Source organism: Stomoxys calcitrans, chromosome 3 (assembly GCF_963082655.1).
Source record: "Stomoxys calcitrans chromosome 3, idStoCalc2.1, whole genome shotgun sequence".
Taxonomy (NCBI): Eukaryota; Metazoa; Arthropoda; class Insecta; order Diptera; family Muscidae; genus Stomoxys; species Stomoxys calcitrans.
In genome coordinates, this window is record NC_081554.1 from 110183513 (window position 1) to 110192881 (window position 9369).

The 9369-nt window shown below is 36.3% G+C and overlaps 1 protein-coding gene across 4 annotated transcripts in view; it reads right to left on the minus strand.

Annotated features, from left to right (window-relative positions):
* The window catches only part of LOC106092877 (uncharacterized), a 253719-nt gene that overhangs the window by 100386 nt on the left and 143964 nt on the right, over window positions 1-9369 (minus strand). The gene's annotated exons all lie outside the window — the stretch shown is intronic.

Sequence of the window (9369 nt, forward strand, 5' to 3'; positions counted from 1 at the left end):
GATGTCGCCGAAATTTGGGACAGTGAGTTGTCCTAGGCCCTTCAAAGTGCTTCGTCAATTTGGCCCAGATCGGTCCAGATTTGGATAAAGCTGTAAAATAGATCGATCCTTCGATTTAGGGTCTAAGGCCCATAAAAGGCGCATTTATTGTCCGATGTCGCCGAAATTTGGGACAGTGAGTTAAGTTAAGCGCCTTTTCATACTTCTGCATTATGGCACAGATCGGTCCCGATTTGGATATAGCTGCCATATAGACCGATCTCTCGGTTTGAGGTTTTGGAGCCATAAAAAGCGCATTTATTGTCCGATGTCGCCGCAATTTGGGACAGTGAGTTGTGATAGGCCCTTCGACATCCTCTTCAATTTCACTCAGATTGGTCCAGATTTGGATATAGCTGCCATATAGACCAATCTCTCGACTTAATGTTTTGAGCCCATAAAAGGCGCATTTATTTTCCAATGTTGCAGAAATTTGGGACAGAGAGTTAAGAGTTCCACATATTTCCACATATTTCTGCAATTTGGTCTAGATCGATCAAGATTTGCATATTGCTGCCATATATACCGATATCTCGATTGGCTCCAAAAAATGCGCATTTATAATCCGATTTAACTGAAATTTGATAAATTGACTTATGTTAGGCTTTTCGACATCCATGTTGTATATGGTTTAGATCGGTTTATTTTTAGATATAGCTACTAAAAAGACCAACATTTCGTTATACACAATTGAACAGTGGCTTGTACTTATTAGTATTTGGTCCAAATCAGATAATATTTCGATGTAACGGCTATGGGACATAAGGTATGCAATTTTCACCGGATTTTGATGAAAAGTATTTTACATATATACCCGAGGTGGTGGGTATCCAATGTTCGGTCCGGCCGAACTTAACGCCTTTTTACTTGTTCTCTAATGAAATGTTTAAAAAACCACCTGCAATTTACATCCTCTATTATTTACAAATCTATATATGTAAATAATAAAATAATAAATCTTATATATAAAAATTAATTTGTGTTTGTTTGTTTGTCTGTTTTGTATAGACTCAAAAACGGCTGAACCGATTTTATTGAAATTTTCACAGATGGTGCACAATGAAAATAGGGTACTACATCTTTTGATTTCTGAAGACCCTTCCCCTTACCCTAATTTTCAGGAACGCCAGATCTGGGAGATGGGTGGTGCGATATCCAAATTCGATTTGGTATCCAAATTCCGGATGAGGTCCCTAGGGGGACGGCCACCCCAAAACCTACCAAATATATATATATAGACCAATCACAATAATATCGGACTCAAAGGAAAGTATTTAAGGTAAGAAAACATAGCTGACATCCAATTTGCGGACCAAGTGCTTGGGGGACCACCCCAAACTCCAAAACACCCCTAAATCGGACATATTTACCGACCATGGCAATATGGGGCTCAAATAAAAGGTATTTGAGTGTAGAATACGAATGCGATATCCAAATATGAGACCAGGACAAATTTACGACCATAGCAACATGGTGTTCAAATGAAAGTTCTTTGGGAATAAAACGCGAGTCCGATATCAATATTCGGGAAAGTGTCTATGGCGCCACCCAACCCCCATAATATCACCCAAAAAGGGCGTATTTGCTGACCATTGCAATATGGGGAGGAGAAGGTATTTTAGAGTGGAACACGAATCTGATATATAAAGAGTGATTTTTTTGAGGTTAGGATTTTCATGCATTAGTATTTGACAGATCACGTGGGATTTCAGACATGGTGTCAAAGAGAAAGATGCTCAGTATGCTTTGACATTTCATCATGAATAGACTTACTAACGAGCAACGCTTGCAAATCATTGAATTTTATTACCAAAATCAGTGTTCGGTTCGAAATGTGTTCATTCACCGTAACGTTGCGTCCAACAGCATCTTTGAAAAAATACGGTCCAATGATTCCACCAGCGTACAAACCACACCAAACAGTGCATTTTTCGGGATGCATGGGCAGTTCTTGAACGGCTTCTGGTTGCTCTTCACTCCAAATGCGGCAATTTTGCTTATTTATGTAGCCATTCAACCAGAAATGAGCCTCATCGCTGAACACATGAATGAACACATTTCGAACCGAACACTGATTTTGGTAATAAAATTCAATGATTTGCAAGCGTTGCTCGTTAGTAAGTCTATTCATGATGAAATGTCAAAGCATACTGAGCATCTTTCTCTTTGACACCATGTCTGAAATCCCACGTGATCTGTCAAATACTAATGCATGAAAATCCTAACCTCAAAAAAATCACCCTTTATTTTCAGGGCCAAGTCACTGAGTGGCCGCCCCATCCCCCCTAACAACCCCCAAATAGGACTTATTTGCTCACCATGGCAATTTGGGCCTTAAGAGAGTGGAGTCGATACTGAAAGTTTTTAGAGCCCATAACCCAAACCGGACATATTTGTTGACTTTTGCAATAAGAAAACAAATCTGATACCTAATTTTGAGATCAATGGCAATTAGTGGAACAAATAAATTATACTTTAGAGTAGAGCACGATGCTGATATATTTTCATGACGAAGTGTTTGGGGTACCACCCGATCCCCAAAACACCCCTTAATCGTACATATTTACCAACCATGTCATATGAATGGTTTTGGGGAGTAGAGCACGAAATTGATACCCACTTTCGGGACCAACTTGCTGGGGTCTACCCCTTCCCCAAAACACCCCACAAACAGCAATTATTTACTGATCATCGAATTATGGGGCTCAAATAAAGGTATTTGGGAGAAGAATACGAATGTCATATTCAAATGTGAGACCATGTATTTGGGGCACCGCCCTTTCCCCAAAACGCCCCCAAAAAATGAGTGCAAATTTACCGACCATGGCAATATGTGGCTAAAATGAAAAGTATTTGGGATTAGAAAACGAATTTGATACCCAATTTTGAGGCTAAGTGTTTGGGGGACGCTTCATCCCATAAACTTCCCTTAAACCAATGGCAATATTGGGGTTAAAGAAATGGTATTTTTTCTAAATCGGACATGCATATTTACCGATCATGGCAATATGGGGCTCAAATAAGAGGTATTTGGGAGTAGTGCACGAAATTCATACCCACTTTCGGAAGTCCACACTGGGACACACACTACCCCCTAAACCCACCAATCACCACACTACGGGCTTTACCACTCCCAAAATCTCCATGGGAATATCGGGCTCAAATGATGTATTTTAAGAGTGGAGTACATCTTACATCCAAACTTAAAAGACCCTAAGCCCTTCGAGCGAATTCGTAGTGCAATAAATATAAAATGGGATTCAGATAAAGTCATTTATATTGTTATGCTATAAGTCAAGCAATATACACACACTATTTTTCGTAGAATGGTATTTTACTAAAAGCTCTTTAATTATCGAAAATATATTTAGCAAAGATAGTTTTGTTCCATATAAAGTAAAAGAAGGCGCAATGGAGCGAGCCCGGTTCAGCTATTAAATATATAAAAATAATATCAATGAATTTAGGAACATACATACATATAGTCATATTCATAAATAATATAAATTAACAGGTAAAAGCGTGCTAAGTTCGGCGGCCCGAAATTTGGACACCCACCATCATAGATTCTGCTCAAAATGTATACAAAATAAATTTAGTTGAAGGTCATAATTTCATTCTACATGCTTTACTTCTGTCAAACCAGCAAAAATTAAAGCTTCTGGGAACCGAACAATTATAATCGGCCGGTTTATATGGGAGCTATATCAGGTTATGGACTGATTCGGATTGGGATTCGTAACAGAACACAGCATGGTGGCGATGGAATTTTTTTCATTTGCGCTCATTTTTGCTCAAACTAGTTTTAAGATTTCATCAGGTTATTGTTTGTGTCTTATTTGATTGTAATTTAAATGACGGTCGAAGCCAACAGAATCAAATAATTTCTGCTGGAACTTTCGTCCCTTTACCACTATGAGCTATGAGTATCAATGCCTTGAATAACGAAAAAGTTTGATTTGAAATAATTATTTTAAAATGTAAATTAATTTGGGCGATCGTTTCGGGGTTTCAAAATTGTGTTTCCGAGTTCTTAAAATGTTTCCTTTTATTGCTGATGTAATTCAAATAATTTGTAATTAAATATTACTAATTATTCTTTGGAAAAGTTTTCAGACTAACAAGCAAAATATTTTATTTAAAGTCAATTTTAAAATAATACTTTTCAACAGAAAAAATTTCAAAATATAAAAAAAATTTTGGCAAGAAAATTCCATTACAGTTTTTGCTTAAATAAACTTTTAATAACTTTTCGTTTAAAACAATCACAAGATTTGTATCTTTTAAAAAAAATTACATTGCGATTCGGTACTTAGAAAAATGGATTAACTCATTAACGACGAAAAATACCCAAGAATAGAGCTGCCTTAGAAAAATTTTAGCTCGAGCTAGGATAGAGGTTTCGTAATAAAATTTGGATTGGCGTAAAATGGACGACTGAAACCAGTTACAAAAATTTTTCCCGTCATGTTTTGGGGAAAATTGGCTTGTCGAAAGTCTCCAATTTTTTATATCCCAAAAATCAATCGAAAAATTTCTTAATGTTCTTAGGAGTGAGATTTCTGGAATCCGTTTTAATGTCTTGTTGCATTTAATGGTTTCTATATTAAAAAATACATTTAAGGCAATAATCCTACTTCTATTGACATCAGATGCGATTTTAAGCTTACTTACTTACTTTAAATGGTTATGACAGAACATTTGTTCCACTAGTTGAACGTAGAAAAGCGTTCCAAGCGCCTCGATCTTCTGCACTCACTCTAAAATCTCTGACACCAAAAACATTAAATCCAACTTTCTTCGCTAAATGGTAATAAAATATTAAGACAATGATTTTTTTTTTGTTGCAGAGGCTTAGGAAATAAAAAAAATTGTTGGCTTAAAAATTTTTTAAAATTCAAAACTTTAAAATATTTGCTATGTCAATATAAATTCTCTAAATTATGAATATTTATTATTATGAAAATTTTATCAAAATCGGACAACGGAATCGGGGGTCAGTCGTAATGGGTTAAAATTTTGTCTTTAAAAATATTTATTTAAATTTGTCTATAAAATAAATTTTAGGAAAATGTTGTTTGGGACAGATAAGCATAATAAGAGGGCAAAATTTTATTTTACTTAGAATTTCTTTAAAATTTTGTCTTTAAAAAAAAAGTAATTTTAAGGCGTGCCCTGGTCTCAGAAAAATGTTGCCTCAACTCAGAACGTCGAGACGATCAAGAATATATATACTTTATCGGGTCGTAGACGAATATTTCGCGGTGTTACGAACGGAATGTCTAGATTACTTATACACCCATCCTATAGTGGTGGGTGTAAAAATAAATTTAGGGCGATAAATGATCGTAAAAGGCTTAGGAATAAAAATATGATTTTTTTCAAAAATTAAAATAATCCAGTAAGGAAAGGCAAAATTCGGGCGGTGCCGACTTTATAATACCCTACTTACACTTTAGGTACAAAAAGGGACCTCGGCGGATGTTTTCAGATGGGTTATTAAACAAACCGTATCAATCAAGAGTCACAAAAAAATACTTCCTGCCAAATTTCGAGAGAATCGGTAAACAAATTACGACAAACTGGACGAACATATACAATATATGGGAGCCATATCTAAATCTGACCCGATATCGAGCAAACTTTATATATATTGTGAAAGTCGTCGAGGAAAGCGTTGTACAAAGTCATGGGAAAATTGGTCAATAAATGCGCTTGCAGTGGCTCTAGGTGTGAAAATCGGGCGTATTATATATATAAATATATGAGAGCTATTTCTAAGCCCAAACCGATTTCCATGAAATTCACCAGTAATATTGAGAGTCGTAAGAAAATTCGGCAATTCTTCTTCAAATTTCGAGAGAATCGTTTAATAAATGACCGTTTTATTGCATTATAGCTGCAAATCGGACGAATATATATATTGAAGCTACCGTAGCGCAGAGGTTAGCATGTCCGCATATGACGCTGAAAGCCTGGGTTCAAATCCTGGCGAGACCATTAGAAAAAATTTTCATCGGTGGTTTTTCCCTCCTAATGCTGGCAACATTTGTGAGCAACTATGCCATGTAAAACTTCTCTCCAAAGAGTTATCGCACTGCGGCACGCCGTTCGGACTCGGCTATACAAAGAAGGCCCCTTATCATAGAGCTTAAACTTGAATCGGACTGTACTCATCGATATGAGAGAAGTTTGCCCCAATTCCTTAGTGGAATGTTCATGGCAAAATTTGCATATATATGGGCGCTAAATCTAAATCAGAACCGATTTTTTCCAATTTCAATAGGCTTCGCCTCTAGACCGAAATCATGCCCGTACCAAATTTGAAGACGATCGGGTGAAAACTTCGACCTGTACTTCTACACAAATTAACATGGACAGACAGACAGACGGACATAGCTAAATCGAATCAGAAAGTGATTCTGAGCCGATCAGTATACTTATCAATGGGTCTATCTCTCTTCCTTTTGGGCGTTACAAACAAATTCACTAAGTTATAATACCCTGTACCACAGTATAAAAATTCAAAAAAATTCATCAACGTTTTAGTGCAAGTACAGAGCGCGCCAGATAAACTTATTTGAATCGGACCATAACTTGATGTGGCTCCAATAGCATAGCAATTCTTTTCTTTTATCCGTTGTTTGCCTAAAATGAGATACCGGGAAAATAACTCGACAAATGCGATCCATGGTGGAGGGTATATTAAATTCGGCCCGGCCGAACTTGGCACGCTTTTACTTGTTCATTTTGTTTCTTGCTTTATCTCTCAAATTTCATTCATAAATATTGAGTGTAATGTGAGCGCAAAGAAGTAAAGTCGTAAAGGCGTTGAAGAGAGTCGCGTTGAAAATTGCAACTCTGCATGTAAATGCCAAAAAAAAAAACAACTTGCAAAAGCTAAACAATTTGTAACTTTGACAACTAAAAACACTACTTAAGCAGAGTATTCTATTATTTTTTTTTAGCGGAATTCTATCAAACTCCATATAAAAAAGTAGGGAAAATGTTGGCTAAAAATAGACGGAAAAGAAGTACTCTGCCTATAGCGAGGGAAATGGCAAAAAATTACCATAGTGGCAACACTTAAAACTATTGCCGGCATCATTTTTGTTTGTTTTATTGGTTTCAGTGGTACGTTTTTCTTTATTCATGTGAAAAAAGTATATAAAATAGAGAAAACAAAAAGTGCAGATACAGAAACGTGTTTTGTAATGGAAGCAAAAAATCTCGCGAAATAATTGAAAATTTCAGCCGCTGTTCCGAAAGCAGAAAATAATACTAACCCATAGTGAGGAAATGGCAAAGAAAGTCAAAGTGGCAACACTTGAATACATTGCCGGCATCGTTTGTATACGTTTAATTGGTTTCAATGGTTCGTTTTTCTTTAGCTATTTGCAAATATATAAATTAAATAGAGAAGACAATAAGTGCAGATAAAAAAAGTGTTTTGGTGTGGAAACAAAAACATGTAATTGCTGTCAAATTCCGCTCGCGGAACAATCATAAATTTTCGCTACTATTCCGACAGCAGAATAGAATACCAACCCTTACATGTGGCAACACAGAATGAAGGTCGAATTCATACGTTAAAGTTGAAAATTTTTTAACCTTCCGCATTGTATTTGTGGTATTTGTGTGCAGAGTTGCAATGCGAAGTTCAATGCGCTCATTCTATTTCGACCTTAAGACATGTGTTTGTAAGTGTGGTTTTACCAAATTGCTAACAAGGCAAGAAAACAAGTGCGGAGTCGTAGTCGAAATTATTTTCCCGGACAAAGTAGTAAAAAATGTTTAAAAAAAACCAAAATAAATTCTAAAATTTTGTAAAAAAAATATATATATAATGTTGCTACAATACTTTTAAAGTAGACTGTTGTATACAATTTTGCTGCTTTTAAATTCAAGCTGGAGGTATTTTTCGTTTTTATTTAAATTACTAGCTGAACAGGACCTGCTCCGCTGCGCCTTCTTTTACTTTACATGGAGCAAAATTATCCTTTGAATATTTATTTTCGACAATTAAAGAGCTTTTAGTGAATATCATGATTGTAAATGCATATCGCTTGACCAACAGTATAACAATAATAATGCCTTTATCTGAATCCCATACGATCTTTATTGGTCTATGAATTCGCATGGAGGGTTTTGGGTCATATAAGTCTGGATGTTAGATGTACTCCATTCTGAAAAGACTTTATTTGAGCCCGTTATTCTCATGATATACGATAAAGGGGTGTTTTGGCGGGTAAGTCGGTCCCCCAGACACTTGGATCTAAAAAAAAATATCAGCATCATGCCCTTCTATCAAATATCAATATGGGGTTTACATATTGTCTTTGATTTAAGGGGAGTTTATGTGATGAGGTGTCCTCAAAATACTTGTTCCCAAAATTGGTTACCAAATTCGTTTTCTATCTCAAATAACTTTCGTTTGAGGCACATATTGCCAAGTTCGGTAAATTTGTACTCTTTGGGGCGGAGTGTCAAATACATGGTCCCACATTAGAATATCAGATTTGTATTCTACTCACAAATACCTTTATTTGAGCTCAATATTACGATGGCCAGTAAATAATTGCTGTTTTGGGAAAAGGGTAGACCCCAGAAAATTGGTCCCGAAAGTGGGTATCAATTTCGTGCTGTTATTGGGTTGGGACAGTTGGTCCCTATCATTTGAACTCCATATTGCTATGGTGGCAAATTTTTGGGGAGAGGCGGCCCCCCAAACACTTGGTTCCACATTTAGTTTCATATTCTACACAGATCTTATTCTTCTACACTCAAATACCTTTTATTTGAGCCCCATATTGCCATGGTCAGTAAATAAGTCCTTTTTGGGGGTGGTTTGGGGAGGTGATGGATCCCCAGAAACTTGGTCCCACATTTAGATATCAGATTCGTATTCTACACGCAAATACCTTTGAGTCCCAAATTGCCATGGTCGATAAATATGCCCACACACACTTGGTCCGACAATTAGATTTCAGATTTGACCCTTTTTCAGACGTTTTCTAATCTTAAACACCTTTCATTTGAGTCCCATATTGTCATGATAAATGCTGTATGATCAATTATGACCACTTTGCCTTTTCTCTGTTCGTGTTGGCGTCTCCATTCATTTGATCCAATTGAAAACAGCCAATAGATAGCGCTAAATTTAATGTTAGTGCTGCTATTGACAAAGGAAAGGTAGCGACTTTAAAACTCAAAATGTTAATTAAATTACTTACAAGTTCTCCGTTCCAAGTCGTCCCGGATCCTAGCACAATCACATATAAACGACTGAGAATTTTACATTTCTCCCTTCTGTTAGAGCTTTTTTGAACA